Consider the following 25,355-nt stretch of genomic DNA (forward strand, 5'->3'; position numbering starts at 1 on the left):
TAGAGGCATTCAAGAGGCAGCTGGACAACCCTCTGTCAGGGATGCTTTAGGGTGGATTCCTGCATTGAGCAGGGGGTTGGACTCGATGGCCTTGTAGGCCCCTTCCAACTCTGCCATTCAATGATTCTATATCTTTGTGTGTGTGTGTGTGTGTGTGCTGTCTAGCTAGATAATGAGCATCATCAGATGGGGAGGGGGAATCATGTTTCCCTACCATCATTTCCCCCTGCTTCTGTCCCACAATACTTCCTCTTTCTTCACTCAGGGAAGAAAGAGGAAGTAAACAATGACCACGTGGACCATTCAGTGGGTGTTTTTATTGCGCTGCTTTTCTTTCACACAATAGGAAATGGCAGCACATTTTGCTTCCAAAACAAAAAAAATGGATTTATTGGGGTCTTATATTGTCATGGAAAAGAGACCAGAAGGAGTGGGAGACACGTGGGAGGCAGACAGCGGCGTCAAAAGGACCCTCAAAAAACCATGAGTAGCCAATAATGAGTGTGCGATAAAACTATTGTCTGATTATGTTTAATATATGCTATAACATGCACCTAACTTCTCCTCTGAAATAAACTGCCTTGATCTTAGCATCAATTGCAGGGCCGGGCATGGCAAGTGAGATACAGAATCTACAGAGAGGGATGTCTACCTTTCGCATCAACCATTTTGTGGCAAAAATCATTGTGTTTGTAAACTGAGAAGGGTCCTTCTTCAGAGCCTGGCATTGTGGAGTCTGGAGAGGTATACCAGGAAACTGCCTGTGCCATGGGCAATCTCTAAGGTCACCTCTCTTCATGAGCAGATGTCTGTCCTACAGAACAGCTGCCAGTCCTCTGCTTAACCGGAGGCAACTGATAATGAGTGGCATCCCATCAAGCAGGATGTATCACTTTGAACGCAGTTTGAAAATGGTATATAGAATATGTCCTGGACTCCAACAGTTGTCAAGACCATTATAAAGCAGTAGTGTAGAACTTGTCCGTATGTTTCACAAGGGAACTCCCGGTACACCTCTCCAGTCTGCACAATGGCAGGCTCTGAGGAAGGACCCAATCATAGCCAGGCATTTGGCCAGATGTCAGTAGCAGAGAGGAGGGGCAAAAACAGTAAGTGTAGGAGAAGGTGAGAAGGTGGTGATGCCAGCAAACAGAGGAGGTGGGACAAATGGCAGGAAGTGGATGGAAGGTGAGATTGGGTGAGGGAGGATGTTAGCTGAGAGGGTGGGTGGGCAGCAGCAGCAATATCAGGGAGGATGATGGGTAGGGGACTTCAGCAGAATCATCCATGCCAGACAGCATCGTGAAGTCTGGTGCTGGACCTTACCACAACCAATCCACCACAGCATGGATTGGTCAAGGGCATTCAAAGTTACACCATCTGCTCAACGTGCTCAAGTCAGACAACTGAAATGCACAACCTGATGTTGAATCAAGCCATACAGTGGGGTCCCAACCCTTTTTGTGTCAGTGGGCACACTTGGGATTTTGAGGCAGTGCCATGGACACTTTCACAAAATGGCTGTCATAGGGGTTTCCCACTTATAAAATGGCTCCCATGGTGACCATGTCCATTCACACAACACATTTTTTTCCAGAAAGCAGAGTGGCAAGACTAAAAGAAAAGAAACTGACCCAAAACTTAAGTACAAAACATAGATGGGGCCTGAACTCCAACACGCAAAACAATACCCTTGAATCCAAATAAAGGTGGTGCTGGAGGATAGCAGTTAACTTTGGAGCATGCTAGCCCACCAGTTTTTTCTTAAAAAAAAATCAATTAAAAAAATCTTAATATCATAAAAACCAAGAAAGACAGGAAGCATGGTGGGCACCGCACTGGAGACCCCAACCATTGAACCATCCAGTCTAACACTATTTACTCCAGACTTGAATGCCTTTTTATCCAACAAGTTGAATGCACCCCACAGGCCATGTGCAGAACTCCAATCACCCTCCTGGCTTTGCTGCTTCCCTGGGCTAAGAGAACAGGGAAGTTCTCAACATAGCAGGTGTTGGAGGGAGGGCAGCAACCTCTCAGACAAAATAGCTTGCCTCTTCTTCCCCATTGTTGGAGCCCTATGGAAGCCATGTCTCCTCTTTTACAGAAGACAGTGTGTGTATTCATGAGAAGGGCTATCAGAGAACTGTTCTCTATTTTGAAGAACTATATTGCAACATATCCTCTATTTGAAGGCCTGTCCAGTCCAAGTCTGGTGTAAAGATAAATAACAAATTGGGCCTTGAAATTGCCCATCAAAAGCACTTATACATCTACATCATCATCATCATCATCATCATCATCATCATCATTTCTTAGAAAGGCCAAGAGGTCACCTGGTGATGATCTTCTGCACTAGGGTGAAATGTACTGCATTTCTATTTATAGTAATTATTTCTGAAATTGGTGTCTAAATTAGCATATGCAAATTTTATGCAAATACATGCCCTCTTGTTTATTCTGCAGTTCCTCCCCCTTTTTTATGATTCATACATAGCCACTCGATCTGTTAAAAGCTGGGGCACATTTCACATACAAATTCCAACTCAGTTATAAAACTGGAAACTAAAACAAGTTTGCAATCCTAAACCTGCTTCCTTGAATGTTAATTTTACCAAGATCAATTTTCTCTGGCTTCAGAGAAAATAGGCTTAAGGTGGGAGCACTAATGCCAAATTTGCCATTTCATTTTCAGGAAGCTCAGATATGGAACAAATTTTCTTCCCTCTTGTCTACAAAATGTGCTTTACCTGGGTGTCACCAGTGGTTTTATAGCATCTGACACATTGCTTGTGACCTACTAAGCCTAGCACAGCCTACAAGCTTATGCAGATCTGGTATAGCTTTCCCTTGCAATGCTAAATGTAGGTTTAGCACATGTACAGACACAGACACCAGTTACCAAACTGGGCAACAGCCGCTGTGATCTGCTGTAAGCTCTATTGTATGCAGTTGCTCTGAGGTCGAACAAACTGAAGACTATAGAACGCTTTGCAAATGAAATCACTGCAACAGATTTATGTTTGCCACGCGTGCACAATAAATACACAATTCCTCCCAGCAACATCACAAGACGGAATTAAGCACACTATAAAAGGCAGTGGCCTTTCTCTCCCCCTTGAAAATGGCTGTGTGTTCACGCAGCATTGCCTTCACATACTTTTTTTTATATAGCACTACATTTAAAATAGCCAAACACTAAAAGAAAAGAAAAAAGGAAGAAGCAGTAAACAGTCGTAGAATGAGGGTCTCCAGGATAGGGTTTCATTTTGCTTTGTTGCGGTTTTAACCTGGCTGGTTGACATCTGAGCACTGGGATTACAAAACCCACTCTAGTCTTTCCCTCTTGTGTTGTATAGTCACTGTACTCAACCTGCTCGGGAAATCGTAAGGAAATAAATAAATAAATCCCCAGATGAAAATTGTTATGATGAACTATATTGCAACATACTGCCATCTTGGCCCTGTGGGGAAGAAGAAGGACCGAGGGGACAGGAGCAGGCAGAAGTAACATCAGGGCCTGCTCCTGCTGGACTCTTCCCCCCCCCCCCCAGGGCAAACTGCCATCTTGGCCCTGTGGGGAAGAAGAAGGACCGAGGGGACAGGAGCAGGCAGAAGTAACATCGGGGCCTGCTCCTGCTGGACTCACTCACTCTCTCTCTCTCTCTCTCTTTCTTTCTCTCTCCTCTCTCCCTCCCCCCTTGACTCCTTTTCCATGTGTGTCATGTCTTTATTAGATTGTAAGCCTGAGGGCAGGAACTGTCTTTTTTGCTAAGTGTAAGCCGCTCCGAGAGCCTTTTTTGGCTGAGGAGCGGGGTATAAGTATGATAAATAAATAAATAAATAAATAAAACATACTGAGAAAATGCACCAGCCAAATGCTCCTGTTTTAAACCCCAAGCTTGTCATGAGGCCAGAGTGAGACGATACAACGTATGCAAAGAGCAGCTATTCCACGTTTCCTCCTCTCCATTTTAAAATGCCTAAAGTGCCAGATTTTGGGGACCAAGTCTTTTTGGAAATTTCAAACATAATGGAAACAACTATAATTAAATCTCCAGAACTGGCACTTTTAAACTTATTCCATGGGCTGCATAAAGACCTATTACATAAGAAATTGGAGGGATACCTCCTAATAGCATAGAAGTGCTTATAGCCAGGTATTAGAAAGATCTCCAAGGAATCTCAATAACTAAATGGTATAATAAGGTATGGGAAGTAACACTAATGGATATAAAAAAAAAACCTCAGAAGTTACATATAGCAAAAGGACAAAAAAATCAGATATGTTTGCTGCTGCGTGGGGGACTTTTATTACATATATGAATAAAGGTAGTAACACACATCCAGTCCCAAAAGCTTTTAGGAATATTTGGTCTACATAAAATATAATCATTCCTTTTAATGATTATACACTTGCATTTGTAATATACCTCAGAGGTGTTTTTGGGTTTTTTTTAACTTTATCTTATAAGACCATGTTCTGTACTAAATCTCCATATGTTGTTTGAATTAGAGTGGAATATTGTTTTATTTTTTTTGCCCTTTTCTCTTTTTTTCTCTTTTCATTTCTTGTGTTGTTGTTTTGTTGACTATTATTATTGTATCTCTTGTATATTTTCAATTAATAATAATAATAATAATAATAATAATAATAATGTGCCTAAATGACTGAGCTACGGACAAATGGATGCCCAAATTCATGGATTCACTTGGTGGCCCTAAGAAAGACACTCTCAGCCTGCAGAATGGGGAGGAAACTCTCAGTCTACTGTATGTGAAATATTATCTGTAATGCATCACTGATAATGCATTTCAAAACACTTGGACACATTATTATTATTATTATTATTATTATTATTATTTATATAGCACCATCAATGTACATGGTGCTGTACATAGTAAAAAAATAAAACAGTGACACCCTGCCACATAGGCTTACATTCTTATAACATCATAATAAAACAATAAGAGAGGTAAGAGAATGCAGCAAATAGGCTCAGGTGACAATGAAATGAACTGCGTAAAAGTAAGAACAGAGTCAAGTTCTAAAACTTCTAAAGTTCTAAAACCGGCAGGCCTATCTAGTGAAATTTTAGAATGTTTTTAGGATGTTTTAATCATGTATGGTATGTTTTTAATCAGTTTTTTAATGGGTATTTTATACTGTTTTATACTTTGAATGGTTTTAGTTTTTGTGAACCGCCCAGGGAGATTCGGCTGCTGAGCGGTATAAAAATGCAATAAATAACAATAATAACAACAACAACTGTAGAAAAAAGAAAAGTGTTCAGAAATAATGGTTTAGAAATAATGGTTGAACTCGTGATCTGAAAATGCTCTGGAAGAGAATTCCAGGCATAAGGGGCAGCGGTAGAAAATGGACGAAGCTGAGGAAGAGAAGTAGAGACCCTTGGACAAGTAAGAAACATGGTATTTGATGAGTGAAGAGCACGAGCGGGGCACTAGTGTGAGATAAGAGAAGAAAGATTGGAAGGAACTAGACAGTGACAAACTTTGAAAGTCAATAGGAGGCGCTTATATTGGATTCTGAGGTGAACTGGAAGCCAATGAAGAGATTCCAGAATTGGAGTAAGATGACCAGAGTGATGAGCCAAGGAGATGATATTAGCAGCAGAGTGATGAATAGAAACCAACAAACTGATGTGACATGAAGGAAGGCCAGTTAGAAGAAGGTTACAGTAGTCCAGCTGACTATTCACTGTAAAACTCTGAAGTATAATTATGAACAAAACAATGAAGTAGAATCAAAACTGTTCAAAATAACCATAAGGACTTTATTTCTTTGTCTTACTATTGTGGGTATTATCATCATACATACATACATATGCTTTGGAATGTTAGGCAAGACCTTTCGTAACATAAATAAATTCAGGGAGCTGTTGATTAAACTAACAGAACACCCTGGATTTGGGGTCTCTGATTTGCTTTGCTTTTAACACTATTAAAGTTACTCCTAGTTAATGTAAAAGGATTGAACAGCCCCTAGAGGGGGAATGTTACATTTTCTCTAAGTGAAACACAGAGGAAGCTGATCAAAAACCTTATATAAATATTCCTTGTTATTATATTAATAGAAAGGATGGAGGAGAAACTAATTTGCTTTGCAGATTGATGATAACTTATCTAATTTGCACTTCCTGAATAAATGCACAAATCAAAATGCAGTTATACGTTCATATTCACAGTTTTCCCAATTTCGAAATGCAGGTCTCTAATAAAAATGTGTATCATAATTAGGGATGCCAGATAAATGAAAGACAAACTAAAATGAGTTTGCACAAGCCATGCGGAGTCTGTGGATTTCTGGATTTTCTTTCTTTTCTTTTTTTACTTTCCTGAAATTTATGCAAATTCATTCACAGGAAAATACTCCCATTTCTCCTGAGACATTTCCCATGCTGGGGGGAAAATGTGGGGGGAAATCAAATGGAATGGGGGACAATATGCTAAACGTTGCATACTATCACAAATTATGTAAATTGTTGTGAACTTTCTTATGCAATTTTTTGCATATTTTCCACATAATGGATAATAATAATAATAATAATAATAATAATAATAATAATAATAATAATTTGAATCTGTCTGCAAATACCGCACAATACACAAAACACAAACAGAATGGATTTTACACAATCCATACATTCCTAATAATGCATATATTAAGCAGGAAGTGCACACACAAAATGCACTATATCAATGAAAACTATTTGCAAAACTGTATATGGGCGCAAAGATTACTGCAGACGCTGACTGCAGCCAGGAAATCAGAAGACGTTTACTTCTTGGGAGGAGAGCAATGACAAATCTTGATAAAATTGTTAAGAGCAGAGACACCACACTGACAACAAAGGTCCACATAGTTAAAGCAATGGTATTCCCCGTAGTAACCTATGGCTGCGAGAGCTGGACCATAAGGAAAGCTGAGCGAAGGAAGATAGATGCTTTTGAACTGTGGTGTTGGAGGAAAATTCTGAGAGTGCCGTGGACTGCAAGAAGATCAAACCAGTCCATACTCCAGGAAATAAAGCCAGACTGCTCACTTGAGGGAATGGTATTAAAGGCAAATCTGAAGTACTTTGGCCACATAATGAGAAGACAGGACACCCTGGAGAACAGGCTGATGTTAGGGAAAGTGGAAGGCAAAAGGAAGAGGGGCCGACAAAGGGCAAGATGGATGGATGATATTCTGGAGGTGACAGACTTGACCTTGGGGGAGCTAGGGGTGGCAACGGCCGACAGAAAGCTCTGGCATGGGCTGGTCCATGAAGTCACGAAGAGTCGGAAACGACTGAACGAATAAGCAACAATATGTAAGGGGGAAAATGGGGTATATGGGGGGGAATGCACAAATTGTGTACAGCATTTGACTCATAATTCCTCAGAAAAGAAAAGGTATAGGATTTTAAAAACACAAATCAGGAGTGGATGTGATGCATTTGGGGGATGTTTGCTTCATAGAGTTAATGTTGTCTTACATAAACTTTTGGTGCATCTCTCATCCCCTTGGTTTTAAGAGGCAAAATTAAGCAAACATGGAAGGAGGCGGTATGTGTGGGAGTGGGGGGGGGGAGGAGAAGTTCATGAAAAAGTAAAATAAAATAAAAAACCTTCACAAACTCTCCAGCAAGTTACCAGGAAACCAAAACTACAATCAGATTCCTGCTACCTAATTTTGATGACAAAAAACAAACAAACACTATAATACAAAGCTGCAATCCTAGAGAGAGCGCTTCCAGTAATTATGAACTATAAACACATGCCAGCGGTGGTCTGTCAGCAGATGAGAGAACAGTAATATGCTTGTGTATCGTCTTGTGAAATGTTTGTCCAGGAAACTACAATTCAACAGTTTTGTTGTGGGTCTAATGGCTTATCCACCACGTATTCCATGTGTGCTTACAGAGCTGAGAAAGAGAGAGAGAAAGATCCTCACCATATAAGTCCCTGATTTCCCCCTTTCATCTGCCACGAATTGTCAGGTAGATTCAGAATCATACGGAGTGTCATCAGATGAGAGTTTTATCACTTGCTCACTACCGCCCCCTTACGGATGTCTGTGCGTCCTTTAGACAATGATGCCTGCGTCCCGCACACTTCACGCTCATTTTTCCATCTCAAAACAGACCCCCCAAATCCAACTTTTTAAAAAAAGAAACTGGAATGTACTGTGATCTCCTGCCATATGCAGCAATAAAAATGTCCCCTGAATGGGGGGACATTTGTTTATTTCCTTTTTTCCAGCGGGGAAGAATGAGGATGTAATGAAGGACAAAAACAGGGTGGAGAAATGACGGAAAGGAAACATGTTTTCCCTCCATGTGATGACGCTCACTGTGAGCTTGGAAATGTACAGACTTCCTAACCCTGACCAAAATGAACTGAAAAGTTTTTCCGCATATATCCCTACTTTAACTGGATCTGATACATACCAAGATCATGGTTTCTGAACCTCTCATTAACACACCAGTGTCGTAATGGAGCTAGGACTGTCCATGACAAGAGCCCTAGAATTATTATTATTATTATTATTATTATTATTATTATTATTATTATTGATGCTGACATCATCTGCCATGTCCCTCAGAATTTCTTCTTCCACCGAGCTTAGCTGTAATCTTTACAGCAGCTGTGGGGAATGATTTTGAGTGGTCAATAAAGACCCATTAGCTGCTTGTGCTGCAGATGAAAACTGCTAGAACTGGGTTGTTGACATGGATCAACACAGCTGCTGGGATTTTTGGTAGCTGCTGGGAACGTGGCTACAGTGACTCTCATGGTGAATGCCTCCACTTCAACATTTACCACCACGCCACCATAAAGCACCCACACAATATAAACTGCCAACTTTATCCCATCCAAATTAACCGAGCTTGTGGACGTGGAAGGCACAACAAGAAAGTCGGAGGGAGTTAAACGGGGAACAGACCTCAGCAGGTCATTCCCAAACTCAGTTTCTTTTGAAGCAATCTTAGTTTCAGAATGATTTCCCAGAGGGATCTTTGTAGCAGCTTGTTGAATCTTCTCATTTGCTTCCCCCCACCTTTGAACGTTCACTTGCAAATCAACAATGTAATTCATACTCATCTGCATAATAATGCATTGCAGACAGGGTTACAGAATGAAGAAAAGTGCCATGTGCAATGTTATCTGCTGGCAGAGCAAGACTTTGGACCAGGTCATTTGTGCTTGCATGGCTCAGCTTGAACCTACATTGTTAAATCAAAACAAATGCAAGCTACTGGGACCTAGGCTGATCTAAAGCATGGGACTTGGCTGACCCCCAATCTATTGCATCTCTTGACCGGAGAAGTGATCTTTTATTAGAGCACCGTTTGCCTCTCTCCAGGAAGGGAGAGAAAGTGGCCATCAAGGATACATAACAGGGGCGCATTGCAAGCAGGTTCAATTAGGAAGGTAAAGAACCCCACTCCCAGCACACCCATCCAACTGAACCTTGTGCAACTTGAAAGCATCAAGAATGACAATATTCCAGCTGTCTAGTTAACAAGTTGGAGCAGGGGCTCAATCCATGGGAGAAAAAAAGCACAATGCCTGAGAAGAACGCACACACGTACACACTCACCACCAATTCACACAGCCCCGATTGCGAGGTCTGGCTGTCACTTGTGCTTGGATGAACGGGATGCTATGGCAACAGCCACAGAAGGAGGAAGAGAAAAGGGAGAAGTGTTGTCTAGCAACAAGAAACAGTTTGCAAGACAGGAAAGAAACTGAAAAACAAGCTGAAGTGCAAGGGATTCCGAAAGCCTTGGGCTTTGCATAAAAGTAGCTTGGTTCACAAGACCAAAGGTTCATCTAGTCCACCATCTTGGTTTCTACAGTGGCCAAGGCCTAAAGCAGAAATAGGTCATTTCCCCTAAGCAACTGGTATTCAGTGGCATACCCCTCATTTTGGAGGCTCCACATAACCATTGTGGCTAACAGACATAACCTCCTTGATAAAATTGTCAAATCCCCCTTCAAAGCCACCTAAGCTTTGAGATCCAGTGTGGTGAAGTGGTTAGAATATTGGACTGGGACTCAGGAGACCCAGGTTCTAGTCCCTGCTATGTCATGAAACTTGCTGGGTGACTGTTAGGCCACCACTGACTCTGAGACCAGCCTACTCCAAAGGGTTGTTGTGAGGATAAAATGGAGAGGAGGTGGCTCATGTTCACTTTGAGCTCCTTGAAGGAACAGTGGGATAACAATGTATCTGTGACAAAGGATTCAGTAAGTCAGGGTAGCTGAGTGGACAGAAACTAGATCCCAACATTTTTTTTTACTTCTGGGAGTTGAAGTCCAAAACATCTGTATATTAACCCTTTCATAAGATACTTGCAAATTCTCTCTCTCTTTGTGTATATGTGTGTATGCATAAACTCTCAAAAATACTTTTGCTCATAGAAACACACAGCGAATAATACACAGCTAGAAATATTTTTAAATTTATTTTTATCTATACAGATAAAAGGAAATGTTTGTATGTCCTTGATGGAGTCAAAAACCTTACATCTGATTGTCATGAAACTTTTTGGATTTGTGCTACCTCTGCCTGGAATGGTTTTAAGTACAATGAAAACTAATATCATGAACAAAAGAGGTGGAATAATAATAATAATAATAATAATAATAAATAACAACAACAAAACAATACCTTGCCATTGACCAGACATATCAGCCATAGACAAAAAAGAAAAACACACATACCTCATCGACATAGCAATACCGAATGACAAAAACGTTTTTGAAAAGGAAGAGGAAGAGAGAAAGTTTTAATTTCAGCATTTCCTAACCCCAAACAAAGAAAACACATCATTACGGGCAAAATAAATTTGATTGCAGGACAAATTAAGCGTAGGGCTGCCCCAATCATATATACAGCAGGCAATGGGAAATAGGGCTCAAGGATTTTGTTCAGTCTGCATTTTTTAAGTTACCAGGTTTTATTTGCACTTCCTGGACACGGACATGGAGACACACACACCTACCTCTGACTCTGCATAAATCATCACCAAAGTAGAGGATAAAAGCTCCCTCCATATATGTGCAGGGGTGAATTTACGCAGAATCAGAGGTGTGTGCGTGTGTGTGTATTTGGGGGGATGGGTTGAGGGGGGAATTTAAAAAAATCCTAAAAATCAAGCGATGAACTGATCTGTTTCAAACTTGGCATGCCTAAAGCTCTACTGAAAGCTCTACATGGTGCCAAGATTCATCTCTTTATCTTTAAAAATGACAGCAGTTTTTTTTTTTTTAAAAAAAACCAATAATTTTAAAACCTCATTTTTTTAAAAAAAAAAAATCCTAAATATCGAGGGATGAACTGATCTGCTTCAAACTTGGCATGCAAAAAGCCCTATTTAAGAGCTACCAGGCTACCAAGATTCATCTCTTTATCTTTAAAAGTGACAGAGCTGTAAGCATTTTGGTTAATTTCCATAGGCTATAATAGAGCTGTTATCTGAAAATGGAACAGAGCTCTGATGAGGCACATCTCCAATCTGTCGGGATTTGGTGGTTTTGAAACTGTCCCTTCTCTGCTCCATGAGATCAGACCTCCAATGGTCCCTCGGATTTGCAGTGTGGAACATATACCCCTAGAAGCCATTGTGTGCTCTAATTATAGTTACTTGAAACAAGCCAGAATCAAGTTACAGTTTAGTTCTAAAGCAAGCCTGGAGGGGGTGGAAAAGCATGGTAAGCCTACTTCTCATCTGTATTGAAGTTTAAGTTTGGATTGTAAGCTCCCTGGGGGCAGAAACTTTTCTTTTCTTTTCTTCTTGCGTTTGTTGTATGGCGCCATTTTGCTGGATAAAATAATAAAGCACATATGCAGATTGCATTCTCAACTGAACACATGTGGGTCCTTATACAGCCAAAGCAGCAGCACTCATGTACATGATAGAGGTATCAGCATGTGCAGGGGAAACCTGAGGTTTGCAGAAGTACAATGAAATATCGGTGGGGAAGGGGAAACCCCTCACTGAAAACTGAGCATGACCAATGGCTGGGGCATGCTAACTGACTATTGTAAGGGGGTGGACAATTGGGCGTGGGGAAAGATATCTAGAATCATAAACAGAACTAAATACAGGAGGACCGACTTATGGTTTTAAATTTTATATATTGGTTTTTAAATGTTTGATGTTTTTAATCTTTGTAAACCGCTCAGAGAGCTTCAGCTATGGAGCGGTATAAAAATGTAATAAATAAATAAATAAATATAGAGATGATGATGATAATAGCAGAAGTATGTGTAGTTTTGTTTCTGGATTTAGTAGACTAGTGAGCAGATCATGTCAGACCTAATATGGGAGATGCTCATACTTAAGAGGTATTTTTTTTCCTTGCTGATCCACACTAGACCTTGGCAGAGAGAATATATCCACATCAATGCATCAAACTCATGCTTTCCCCAGCACAAGCAGTCCCACGATATAAGCAAGGAGTCCTTTGGCATGCAATCTATGTCACTCAAACACGGACAGAATGTTGGTTGAGTTTCAGATGAACACAAATCAACTGCACCAATCCCCTCCTTGGAAGCTGAGCGGTTGAACACACACCGTTCCAAGCCGAGAGAGAGAAGAAAAGAAAATGTGATAGGAATTCTTTTGTTTAATGCTGACAGTTTGCAACAGCTGGTTATCACATTTATACCATGGACAGCAACAGCAAGATTATTAGGAGAGTGGAGATTTGTTTTGTTTGCAGGGTTTGTTTTTTCGGGGGGGGGGAGGAATCAATAAAGGTTTTGCCTGCAAACAATGAACCTCATTGTTCATCATCTCAAACAGCATGTTTTATTCAAGGAACTTGCCAGTTTGGATGAGTAAGAACACTTTCAAGAAAAAGGGGCCAGCAGATACAGCCTGTAGTTCTTCTGATCATTCCAAATAGCAGTAAAAAGAAAGAGGGGGGAAAACTCTTTCCTTGAGCCAGGAAAGACTCAGATCTCTGAGCACTGAGAAGCCAAGTCACATGCCTGTTCAAATATTTACTAGCTTCTCTTAATTAAATGCTATTTCTCTCCCATCCCACCCCAGATGTTCCACTCTGGTCATTTGGGTATCCAGTGATCAAGAATCTTATGCTTAGGAAAGGGGGGACCCCAAATGAACTGCCTGTCTCAGAGACAGGAAAGTGAAGGAATTTTACAGTCACCATACCTTTGCAAGGAACTACGTTGATGCTAAGGGGACATGTGAATTCTACTGAACTGTGCCTCCCACAGTAATGCCTTGTAAACAAACCAACAAAGCCACACAGGCAGATGATTGATATGAGGCCAGAGTATTTGCCCATATAATTTGGTGTTCTGTTACGACTGGAAGCAGAACACTTAGGTCTCAGGCATCATCACATTCACCTTTTCCCCAACCACAGAAATGGGTGGCCAATAGAGTGGGGTGAGGAAAAGTGGATGTATTGACGTTACTGATCTGGCTAGGGTAGATGCCCAGGTGAAACACTTCAATGTCAAGTAGATATGGATAAAGTCCAGTAAAGCACAGTCTGGTCCAGGAGAGCAGAGTCACAGGAACGTATGGAGATGTCAGGACCCTGGACAGCAACAGAGGCCTCAAGAAATTCAGCAGACCCAGAACTTTTAGATGCTCTGCCTCCACTAGATGCTAATGTAGGCCCTTAAAGTTTCCAGGATTGTCTTGTTGGCTCATGCTCCTTACATGGCCAAGGGACTGGAGTCTGAGGTTGATAACAGGGCTAAGTCCTCAGGCCTAGAAGGTATATGAGGTGGTGTGCCAAGGGTTCTCCATTACATGTGTTGACCTGTGATTCATCAGACTCTGAGTCCACCTTGGAGTGCTGTTGAGCTTGGGGACATGGCAATTACAAGATTTATCTGGGTAGAAGTTAGGGCATCCAGTTAGGCAGTGGGATGAAAGGAACACCAGCAGAATCTCCATCCCATCTCATATTTTCAGTGCTAAGGCACTTCAAACTGAATAGGGTACCTGACCAGAGAGATGGAATCCTTATAAATCAATGGTAAGAACCTCCCCGGCCATCGCATCATGCCTAGTGCTGCACTTGATGCTCTAGTGGGCCACATTTGGGAAACATGTACAGCCTTTCTCTAATTAATTCTTGGTCAGCAAGCTGTAGCTGTCGTCTAAGACATCTGGAGGCACCAGACTTGGAATGGTTGAACTAGACTGAAGCTCATTGTTGGTCCTAATCAGACTCTGCTTGGATTTCTAGGCTCCCTTATTTATTTATTTTAAAACATTTTAAGGCCACCTTTAAGGGTAGAGCCCTCTCAAAGTGGCATACAAGATGATGATGATGATGATGATGATTTTAAAAAATACAAACATATACAAACAGGCAATACATTTAGAATAAAATACTATAAAAACACTATGGCCTGGTTCAGACAACACGCTAAACCATGCTGCTTGCATTCCCTTAACCATTTTGTGGTTAAGCAGCATGGTTTAGCGTGTTGTCTGAACCAGGCCTATAAAATGGATAACAGTAATGGAAACTGCAGCCCACAGATTATAAGATGGCCAGGGATGACATGAGGGTCTTCAGAGCCTTCCTGAAGACCTGCAAAGAAGGGCTGATGGACCACTTTACAGAATCTGACTGAAGAATGGGGCCACCTCTGAAAAGTCCCACTCACTTCTACTCAGCACCCTGAGTAGACAGGGAAGAAGGATATCCATAAACTAACTTGAAACCAAGCCATTTAATGCTTTACAAGTTAAAACCAGCATTTCAAATTGGCATCAGAATTATTATTATTATTATTATTATTATTATTATTATTATTATTATTATTGAATCCTCTGGCTTTTGCTCAATGTTGGGCCTCAAGGCAGGTGTTACAAAATTAAGACATATACAGTTAAAACCTATAAATAGAAATATACAAAAGTTAAAAATATATTAAATACATTCCAAAATGAAAACATTTACACGTTGAAAATACACGACAATTTTAAAAGTCCTAGGCATAGACGGAGGTCCAGATTATTAGCCAAAAGCTTGTCTGAACAATTAAGTTTTTGCCTGCCTCCAAAAGCACATCAAGGAGGTAGCCAGTCTAGCTTCCCTGGGAAGAGAATTCCAGAGCTCTGGAGAAACCACTGAGAAGGCCCTCTCCCACATTCCCACCAGGCCTGCCTGTGATGGTGGCAGGACTGCATGGGCAGGTTCATAAGGGAGGATACGATCTTTCAGATCACCTGGACCTGAGCCATATAGGTCATAACCAGCACTTTGAATTGTGGCCAGAAACAGACTGCTCCTTCCTCCCTTGCTCATGGTCAACCAACCCTAGGACATGTAGAGAGAGTCTCCCTAAATTTAGGGTAAGACTAGCATAGGAAAGAGGGGCAGCAGGATCTTCTTTCAACTTACCAAATGCCATGGATAGGAAACATGTGGCAGCAGGTTCCACAGCACTAGCATAAACATAGGAAGAGACCAGAGTCTCAATCAACAGTATCTCCATGAACTTTCTAGCTTCTCTCTATGGTCACGAAGACTAGAACCTCTCTTTTAAAATCAGCTCCATCCTGACATCCTCAGAATACTGAATTCTGCATCAATAACCTAGCTGCAAAGGATACATCTAACCCTGGCTTAAAAATTCAACCCTATATCCCTAACTACATTTGCAAGAGGGGGGAGTTATTCTGCCAGTGGGGCCACAACAGATATATGCTTAGAGATAAGCTATTTGACCTTGGTACTAAACACATACAGCATATGTCTACTTCAAAACTGATATATTCAAAGTAAGGATGCAAATATAAATAACCCAAACTCATACTTCAACGTCTCGATGCCTGAAAAGTGGGTAGTGAGGGAGGTAGTTGAGCTGGAAATATTTCAGATATACTATGTCTGTCACTCATCTCATAATCACATGCTGCATTAACTTTCCTGATAAACTGGTAACACTCAGAAAATAGAGGGCAAAATCAGTTAGCATGTAAATAGCCATGCCCTGGACTTGAGCATCAGATGCACAGGATAGGGACAAAAAGCATGGGAGAAAAGGTGAAGCACTCCCGGTTGATAAGATGTCTACTTCAATTTACTTAGATGGGGGCGGGGGGGGGGAACACAAGTACTACAGCCCATTAAAAAGTCCCGTAATGCAGCAAAATGGCACAGATCAGTGTTAAAAACAGCACTTACAAATAGCAATTTAAGCATCAGAGCAGTACAGCTTGGCACCAAAATAAAATAAAATGCAACACCTACCCAGACTGTGTTTTTAATGAGGATACAAGCATCCTTAGTGGGATACTGGTGAGGTCAGTGCAAGAGGATTCTTTTGGCATACAATTCAACTCCTACATGCTCAGAAACCTAGTTTACATTTTAATGCATCTTGGAACATTCACAAAGTTGTCCACTATGCCAAAAAGAATAGAAAAGGGGAAGTGGGGGGAGAAAAGAAAGGAAAAGGCAGCTTGGCATCCCCAACCAAAACATAGCTGTGCGAACTGGTCTTCACCTCAATCTGTCGAACAAACCTGTTTTGGCCTGATCCACCAATAGTTTCATGTATCCCTCCATTAACTGGTCTAAATGGACCACTTAAAAGAGAGAGAGAGAGAGAGAGAGAGAGAGAGAGAGAGAGAGAGAGAGAGAGAGAGAGAAAGGAAAACTGTAAGCCTGAAGTCAGGCTCTATCCTTCACTTGTCTTATGTGAACCTATGCATAAATAATCATTACAATATCATCTGCAATTCAATTCAGCAATTTCAGTTCATCCCTTTTAAATACGAACATGGCAAAGTTTATATTTTGCACTTAAAGAAGATAAGTACTAGACCAAAAAAGTAAGCAAGCAAGCAAGCAAGGAAGGAAGGAAGGAAGACATTCTGAAGCAGGGAAAATATGTAAGAATTTCATCATTACATGAAAATTGCATGCTTATTTATTGATTGATTGCATTTCTATGCCACCCAATAGCCAAAGCACTTTGGGCAAATCACAAGTCCCCCCCCTTCCCATCTTTCTCTCTAGTTGTTTAACCAGATGCTCTGATATGTTATGGATTTCTTAAAAGCATTGAAGAAAACCAGCAGGTAGGCTCATATTGGATAGGGCTGGGAGGTCTCCTCAAAGTTATTCTTAGTAAAAAGGCAAAATAAACTTGTATTTATATTTGTGATAACATCTCCCCTCAAAAAAGCTGGTACACACTGCCCATGTTTGGATGCCACTTTAAACCTGGAGTTGTGCACAAGCAGCTTGCTAGTGCAACCTATTCCATCCCATATCTCTCCTCCCCTTGTGCAAGTAGGTAAACAGAACGGAAAAGGATAACTTTATGCTATGTTATGGCAGAACCCAAGATGCTAAGTTTTTTTTGTTTTAATGGACCCCAGCACTGTTGTTGTTTAAATGAATACTGTTGTTTTATACTGTTGTTTTGATGGTTTTAAATTTTGAATACTTTTTCATGTTCACTGTTTTTAGCTTTTGTAAACCGCCCAGAGAGCTTTGGCTATTGTAAACTGCCCAGAGAGCTTCGGCTATGGGGTGGTATATACTTCTAATGAATAAATTTAATGATAAAATAAATAAATAAATAAGGTTATGATTAAGTGTGTCCAAATAAGTTAAGATTTAAAAAGCCAGCTTTAAATCAAAGTTTTATGTCAGCTTATGAATCTTAGCTGGTTTGGTCATATACCCAGCTTCAGATTAAACCTGTATTTCTTTTGCGGAAGTGGAAGGCGAAATAATGAGATAAGACAAAAGTATTGGGTTTAAAATAGGGCCACATTTATTAAGTTGAGCAAGGGTGATAGATAAACGGGCATTCTGACTAGGCCACTTATAGGCCGAATTGGGATCGGGCGAGCCATTCGTATCCAGATAGGTGGTGCTCATATGTCGCCACCCATCCTGATTCCCCTTTTGGGGTAGGGAGGCCTTCCGATGTCACTACAACTCATGTTGCAAAACTCTGAGTAAGGCCTTAGCTAGACATAAGGTTTATCCCAGGGTCATCCCAGGGTCGTCCCTGCCTGCTCCCGGGATGCCCTGTGTGTCATTTACATGAACAGGGATGACCCCGGGACAATCCCGGGATAAACCTTAGGTCTAGCTAAGGCCTAAGTAAGTAAGGTTGGCCTCAGAGGTAACCCTTATCCCATCATCTGGTGCCATAGGACTCCCAGCTGAGGGCCTCAGGTCTTACCAATCACCTCAATGGTGCCTAAGAATGCTCACCAACCCTAACTTTGCTCCCGATGACCGTACACCTGCCCCCAAGATTAATGTGACCAAATTGTACCAAATTAACCTAATTAATACTCCCCTGCTGTCTTACAGTGTGAAGTAGGCCAAAAAATCCCAAAAACTTCCCAATCTGAAATTGGTTAAGAGCAAAAAATTCCGACTTGCCCCCCCGAGGGGCAACCAGCAAACCCACACTGTCTACAGGGAGGGAGCCATGCCGAGAAGAGAAGTCTGGGAGGGGCAATCTCCCCTTAAGGAGGGAATCACAGGCCCCTTACACACAGTGGCACCACGCGGAGGCTGCCAATCACGTGCCTCCACGTCTTGCCTCGCCTCACTCACCCCCACCTGCAACTGCATCACAAGGCTCAGGCTGGGCCAGGTGTGGTTGTAATGCCTGTCTGTCTGCAGAACGGGAGGGGTGACGTAAGAGGAAATAAAATGTGTGTAGTAGTTCGTTCATATTGTGGTTTATTAAACAGGGATTCTTGGTTTAAAGTGACATACAAATGGAGCCTCTCTCTGCTGCTGAAATTCTTCCCAGCAAGGAACAGGATGAGATATTAATTCACTGGGGATTGCGGCTTTGTAGTCACATCTTTGGTTTCAATTTCCAGGCTTCTAATGACAGCTTTAAGAAGTTTGCTAGCTACATCTTAAAAAACAAAAACACCAAATATAATCTCCTTTTAAAAGTACAACATCCATTTCCAGAATCCGCCAGAACAAATGGCATATATCCTTCTGCCTACCTTTAAAAGATAGGTTCCTAAACATTAATATATTTGGAAAACAGGCTGTCAGAAGAAAATGCAAGGCTTAAAAGAATAGGATGGGTGGGGGGGAGGAAGGACAACTGCGGAATCTAAGCTGAACATGGCTTTGTCTTGCAATGTACACAAATGGCAAACATGTCCCCCTGAAATAGGATTGTGAGATTACAGCTGTAATGCTGTTTGGTGGAGGGGGGATGTATTTTAATATTGGTTTCCTGCTTGAGTCGTCTTAAGGCCATTTCAAAATGAGTGCACCATTTCCTGCCCTTGTTCTTGATTCTGCGTGACGGTGAATTAAGGGCTCAACTTTACAATGCCTTATGTAGCCTCAGCCACAAAGAACATGCAAATACTATACAGGCTTAATTCTATCATGCTGCAACTAATCCTCTTCATTTCCAGTTTACCATGTTATTCAGGGCATGCCAGATGCTGCCTTCTATAGAACCTCTCTAGGTTATTATATTAATCATCATATTTATCTATTTATTCATCTCTCACACCTTCATCCTGAGAGTTCCCAGAACAAGCAACAATATGAAAAGATGAAATGTAATATGATATCATAAGATGTACATGAACTGAACTAGAACTAAAACTATCAAGTAAACAGAACCAGTCGCTCAACCTCAGCTTTTCAAAAGTTTTAACAATCTATAGGATGCTAAAAAGGTTCAGTGAAAAGTCCTTGGAAATCTAAATGTCTTTGCCGAGTGCACAAATAACATCAACATCAGGGCCAGGTGAATTTTCCTGGAAGGGAATTTCAAAGGTGAAGAGATACTTCTGAAAATGTCACACACACACACCAAAAAAAAAAAAAAAACAACTCAGCGAGGATGGACATCTGGAGTAGAGTCTTAGGCCATAGCTAGACAGGGTGAAATCCCGGGGTGATCCCCAGGATCGTCCCTGTGCATCCACATGATGCACAGGGGATCCCAGGATCAGGGAGTTTTTCCACGGTCTCGGACTGAGCCCGAGACTATGGAACGTGTGGCCAGGTGCTACAAGTTGATCCAGCCCCTCGCAATTCCTAGTGAGGAGCTGGGAGCCGCTGCGCCCATCGGGAGTAGGACGGGGGGAGCAGGAAAAATAATTTAAATTTAAAAAACGTACCTTTTGCACACGAGCCCCAATAATAATAATAATAATGTGGGCGTGATGCCTCTCCTTCTGAAGTCGTCGTGTGTAAACAGAGGAGGGATCTCACAATAAACACATCGCGAGATCTTCCCTCCTCTGTCACCGGCTAACCAGTTGGTCTAGCAAAGGTCTTAGACAGTGATCTCAGTGAACAGAAATACTGGTATAGGAAACAGTAGGTAGAATTCAGCTAAAGCCCTACTCGGAGTAGACTCATTGAAATGAATGGAAATTAAGTTAGACATGACTAACTTAATTCCCATTCATTTCAGTGGGTTTACTCTAAGTAGGACTTGAGTTGAATTCTACCCAGTGGTCCAGAAGATGATATCTGGATTTGAAGCTATGTAGGATTTTAAAAACCGCATTGAACTGGTTTTGGAAATGGATCAGAAGCTAAGAAAGATGTTTTAGTATAGCAGAGATATGGCCTTATTGCCCAGTTCCCATTAGCAGTCTGGCTGGATGAGCTGCCGCTTATGAACAGTGTTCAAAAGCAACTCCACATAAAATGTTTTGCAACAACCTAATCTAGAAGTTAAACAGAGCCTCTTGGGTATACGGGCAGGGATCTTCTGCATTTTGTCATCCCAAAATTGCCCCTTCCCCTATTTTAAAAGGCACCTCAAAGGCCAGAATACCAGAGACAATGTTCTCATTAGGTGGGAGATACATCATAACCCTCTTTGAACAGGCTTTTAGCCTGGATTTTTGTGGTGACAGGGCCTTAGGCAGCATAAAATTATAGTTCATTAAAAAAAAGTCCTGCCTATTAGATAAGTTTAAAAGTTATTTAATTGTACTCAACTTTAATAAAAAATCAGTGGAGTTATATTTAGTGTAAAATCAAAAGGCCTGCTACTTTTGAGTTAATCCAGAGTCTTTAATGATCAGAACAATGGAAGACAGAACAGAGTACATCAGAATATAAGAAGTGCCATGCTGGATCAGACTGAGGGTCCATCTAGTCCAGCACTCTGTTCACATAGAGGCCAACCAGTTGTCAGCCAGGGACCAACAAAGCAGGACATGGTGCAACAGCACCCTCCCACCCATGTTCCCCAGCAACTGGTGCACACAGGCTTACTGCCTTGGATACTGGAGGTAGCACACAACCATCAGGACTAGTAGCCATTGATAGCCTTCTCCTCCAGGAATTTATCCAACCCCTTTTTAAAGCCGTCCAAATTGGTGACCATCACCGCATCTTGTGGTAGTGAGTTCCATAATTTAACTCTGCACTGTGTAAAGAAGTCCTGTTATTTGTCCTGAATCACCCACCAATCAGCTTCATGAGATGACCCTATTGGGTTCTATAGTTTTTTGAGAGTGAGGAAAATGTTCACATATTAATTGTATTTATTACGTTTATATACCGCCCCATAGCCGAAGCTCTCCAGGCGGTTTACAAAAGTTAAAAACAATGAACATTAAAAACAGATATACAAAAATTTAAAAGCATAAAAACAATATTGATTTAAAAACAATATTGATTTTAAAGCAACTATTCTGGGGTCAATTAAAAATCCAGCATCTGTTGTTAACTACCTGAGAGAAGAGAAAAGTCTTAACCTGGTGCCGAAAAGATAACAACGTTGGCGCCAGGTAAGCCTCATCAGGGAGATCATTCCTTATTTGGGGTGCCACTACTGGGGGGCACCCTTGTTGCCATCCTCTGAGCTTCCCTCAGAATAGGCACTCGGAGAGGACCTTAGATGTTGAGCGCAGTGTACAGGTAGGTTCATGTCGGGAGAGGCGTTCCGTCAGGTATTGTGGTCCCAAGCCATGTAAGGCTTTATAGTTTAAAACCAGCACCTTGAATTGGGCTCGCTAACGTATAGGCAGCCAATGCAAGTGAGCCAGAATCAGTCTTATATGTTCAAACCTTCTGGTTCCAGTTATCAACGTAGAGCGCATTGCAGTAATCTAATTTGGAGGTTACCAGAGCATGGACAACTGAAGCCAGGTTATCCCTGTCCAGATAGGGGTGTAGCTGGGCCACCAACCGAAGTTGGTAGAAGGCACTCCATGCCACCGAGGCCACCTGAGCCTCAAGGAACAGAGAAGGTTCTAGGAGAACCCCCAAGCTACGAACCTGCTCCTTCAGAGGGAGCGCAACCCCATCCAGAACAGGTTGAACACCCACTATCCGGTCAGCAGAACCACCCACTAACAGCATCTCAGTCTTGTATGGATTGCCTTTGTTTATTAGCCCTCATCCAGTCCATGTCGCAGCCAACTAAACAGTTGGTTGGAATACTGACTACACCCTTTCCCCTTATATTTCCACCAGTAAGACATAGTTCTGCAATATCCATGAGGAGGTCAGACCCCCAACAGCCACCACCCTAGACAGTTACAGCACTCTTTTGGAATCCAGTCAAACACCCGTCCTGAATGAATATGCTTGAACTACTTTGCTGTCTTCCTCACCTTACTGCCTATTTGTATTTTAACCTAAATTGGGGTGGACAACTGTGGCCTCTGCTGCTCAACATCACTCCCAAAATCTCAAGGAAAAAAGAAAAAGAAATCAGTGGGTCACCACCAAAATTTTCAACTGCAGTGCCCTTAGTAAGCCTCCATAGTTACTACGGAGGCTTAGTAAGGACAAATTTAGTTTTCAAGCAGATTTTTTTCTGCAGCAAGAGTGGCATGGAGGGATCCAAGATGGAACTGGTTTCACACCACCCGGTTGCCCACCCTTGTCCTTTATTTGTTTATTATATTTATATTCTGCATTTTTCATCCAAGGAAGTCTAGGAGGCATACATACTCCTACTCCTACTCCTCTCTATTTTATCCTCAGAATAACAACCTTGTGAGGTAAGTTGGGCTGAGAGTCTGTGACTGGCCCAAAGTCACCCAGTAAGCTTCCATGGCTGAGTGGGGACTGGAACCCAACTCCCAGTCCGACACTCTAGCCATTACACCACACTGGCTCTCAACTCAACACAATTAACCAACACAACTTAGACAACACATGCTTCAGTCCCATTCCTGTCCCAGGGCAGTTAGTCTTTATAAACAATTTTTCACCAACTTCTTCTGATTTAACCAACTCCAATTTAAAACTAATGAAAGTGTTCATGGGGGCGATGTGTGTGTGTGTGTTCTCCAGCTATTGAGAAAGCATTTTAAGATTTCGGTTCTCTAATGGGTAGATCTTTCCTTTCACATTCTTCCCTCTGAGCGCTTTCAGAGAAAGTGAAATGTCACACATGCCATCCATTTCCTCTAACGAAAACTTTGCAGAGTGTGGGAACAGTCAAACCAACAATTTAACAGTGACACAGCCCCTGCGGGACCTTTCAAGTTAAGAGCGTGAAATGTTTTGCCATTTACTTAGTCTGGAATTGCCTATATAGAGCCTAATATTTTTTTCTACCAATATTGTAATATGCTTTTTTGGATTGGGGTGGGTGGGTGGGCAGGGAGAGACACATTGAGGGATCTTCCTTTGGAGCTTTTTTCTTCTCTCTTGGATGAGCTGCAAATTGCTGAAGTTCATATACATACCTATGAAACAGCCTCTTTTCCCAAGTTCCATTGCAAAATATATCTTGCACAAATATCTGGACAAGGTTGCCCAGAGAGACAAAGTAAACACGACATGAAACAAATATTTGTGTGCATTAAGCATGTTGTTGTGTTGTTTCATGTGAAGAGCAAGGGTGCAAGACGTATGAGAATAGTTACAGGATGCTATCAACAGATTTATTGGAGAAAAGCCTGACACATTTCAGCCCCTTGTTTTATTATCAGGCCTTCTTCAAAGGGCTGTAATAATATAAATTTTATATATGTATTGCTACAGCCCCTTGAAGGTCTAATAAAAGCAATAGGCCGAAACATGGTGGGGTTCCCTGACAGATGGCTGTCCAGCTGCATCTTGAATGCCTTTAGTGTGGAAAAGCCGACCTCCTCCCTAGGACATTGGTTCCATCGTCATACTGAACCGCCCAGAGAGCTCCGGCTATTGGGCGGTATAGAAATGTAATAAATAAATAAATACTGCTCTAACAGTCAGAAGGTTTTTTCCTGATGTCCAGCCGAAATCTGACTTCCTGTAACTTGAGCCCATTATTCCATGCCCTGCACTCTGGGATGATCGAGAAGAGATCCTGGCCCTGCTCTGTGTGACAAACTTTCAAGTATTTGAATAGTGCTATCATGTCTCCCCTCAGTCTTCTCTTCTCCAGACTGAACATGCCCAGTTCTTTCAGTCTCTCCTCATAGGGCTTTGTTTCCAGACCCTTCACCATCCTTGTTGCCCTCTCCTGAACCCCCTCCAGATTGTCTGTATCTTTCTTGAAGTTTTATCCAATAAATCTGTTTATAGCATCCTGAGGCGATTCTCTCAATGATGGAGAAGATAATTATTGGGAACAAAGATGGCGGGGAGGTTTAACCCTTTGCTCTCCTGATAAAAATTGCTCCACTAAAACTGCATGTGAGGGATGGCTGTCAGAAGGAAATCAGCCCGCCAAATCAGGCTGCTTCTCCCTGATGTAGTTGTCACTTGTAGTGGCAATACAAAAACAAATGAACCAATGAACCCCAAAAGCCTTACAAACAGAGGAAGAAGCTGTGTGACACCTCCTGCCAATGGTCATCCATACCTGTAAGAAACTTGGAAAATTTATATTCCCCCCCCCCTGAAAAAATTGGTGAAATTGTCCCCTCTCCCCACCAATTCCTCTGTCCACAGTTAAGGTGGACAGTTAAGGACCATTTGCACTCAGCTCTAGTTTTTGTTGTCCCTTCAAACACTGCCGTCTGTTTTGGAGCTCTATCACGTGAGTGTTTTATTGCACGCTCATTACTGGGCACGCATGGATTTTTGTGGGTCCCTCTCATGATGCCATCTGCTTCCCACACCTTCTAGCCTTGTTCACACCACAAAAAGACACCCCAGCAAGTCCAACTTATTCTTAAAGAAGGAAGTTGCCACTCTCTCCTGCTGTGTGCAGGAGAAGCACTGGGATCAAAACAGCCTACTGAATGGGCCACGTGCATGTTGTTTACTTACTCTTTCAAAAGAGGAAGTAATGAGGGACAAACACAGGGCGGAGAAGCGATGGTACGGAAACGTGATTTTCCCATGTGATGATGCTCTTGGACTGGGAATAAATCAGAATTTCCAGTAAGAGCCAGGATTTTTTT

The sequence above is a fragment of the Elgaria multicarinata genome, chromosome 15 (assembly GCF_023053635.1).
Source record: "Elgaria multicarinata webbii isolate HBS135686 ecotype San Diego chromosome 15, rElgMul1.1.pri, whole genome shotgun sequence".
NCBI lineage: Eukaryota > Metazoa > Chordata > Lepidosauria > Squamata > Anguidae > Elgaria > Elgaria multicarinata.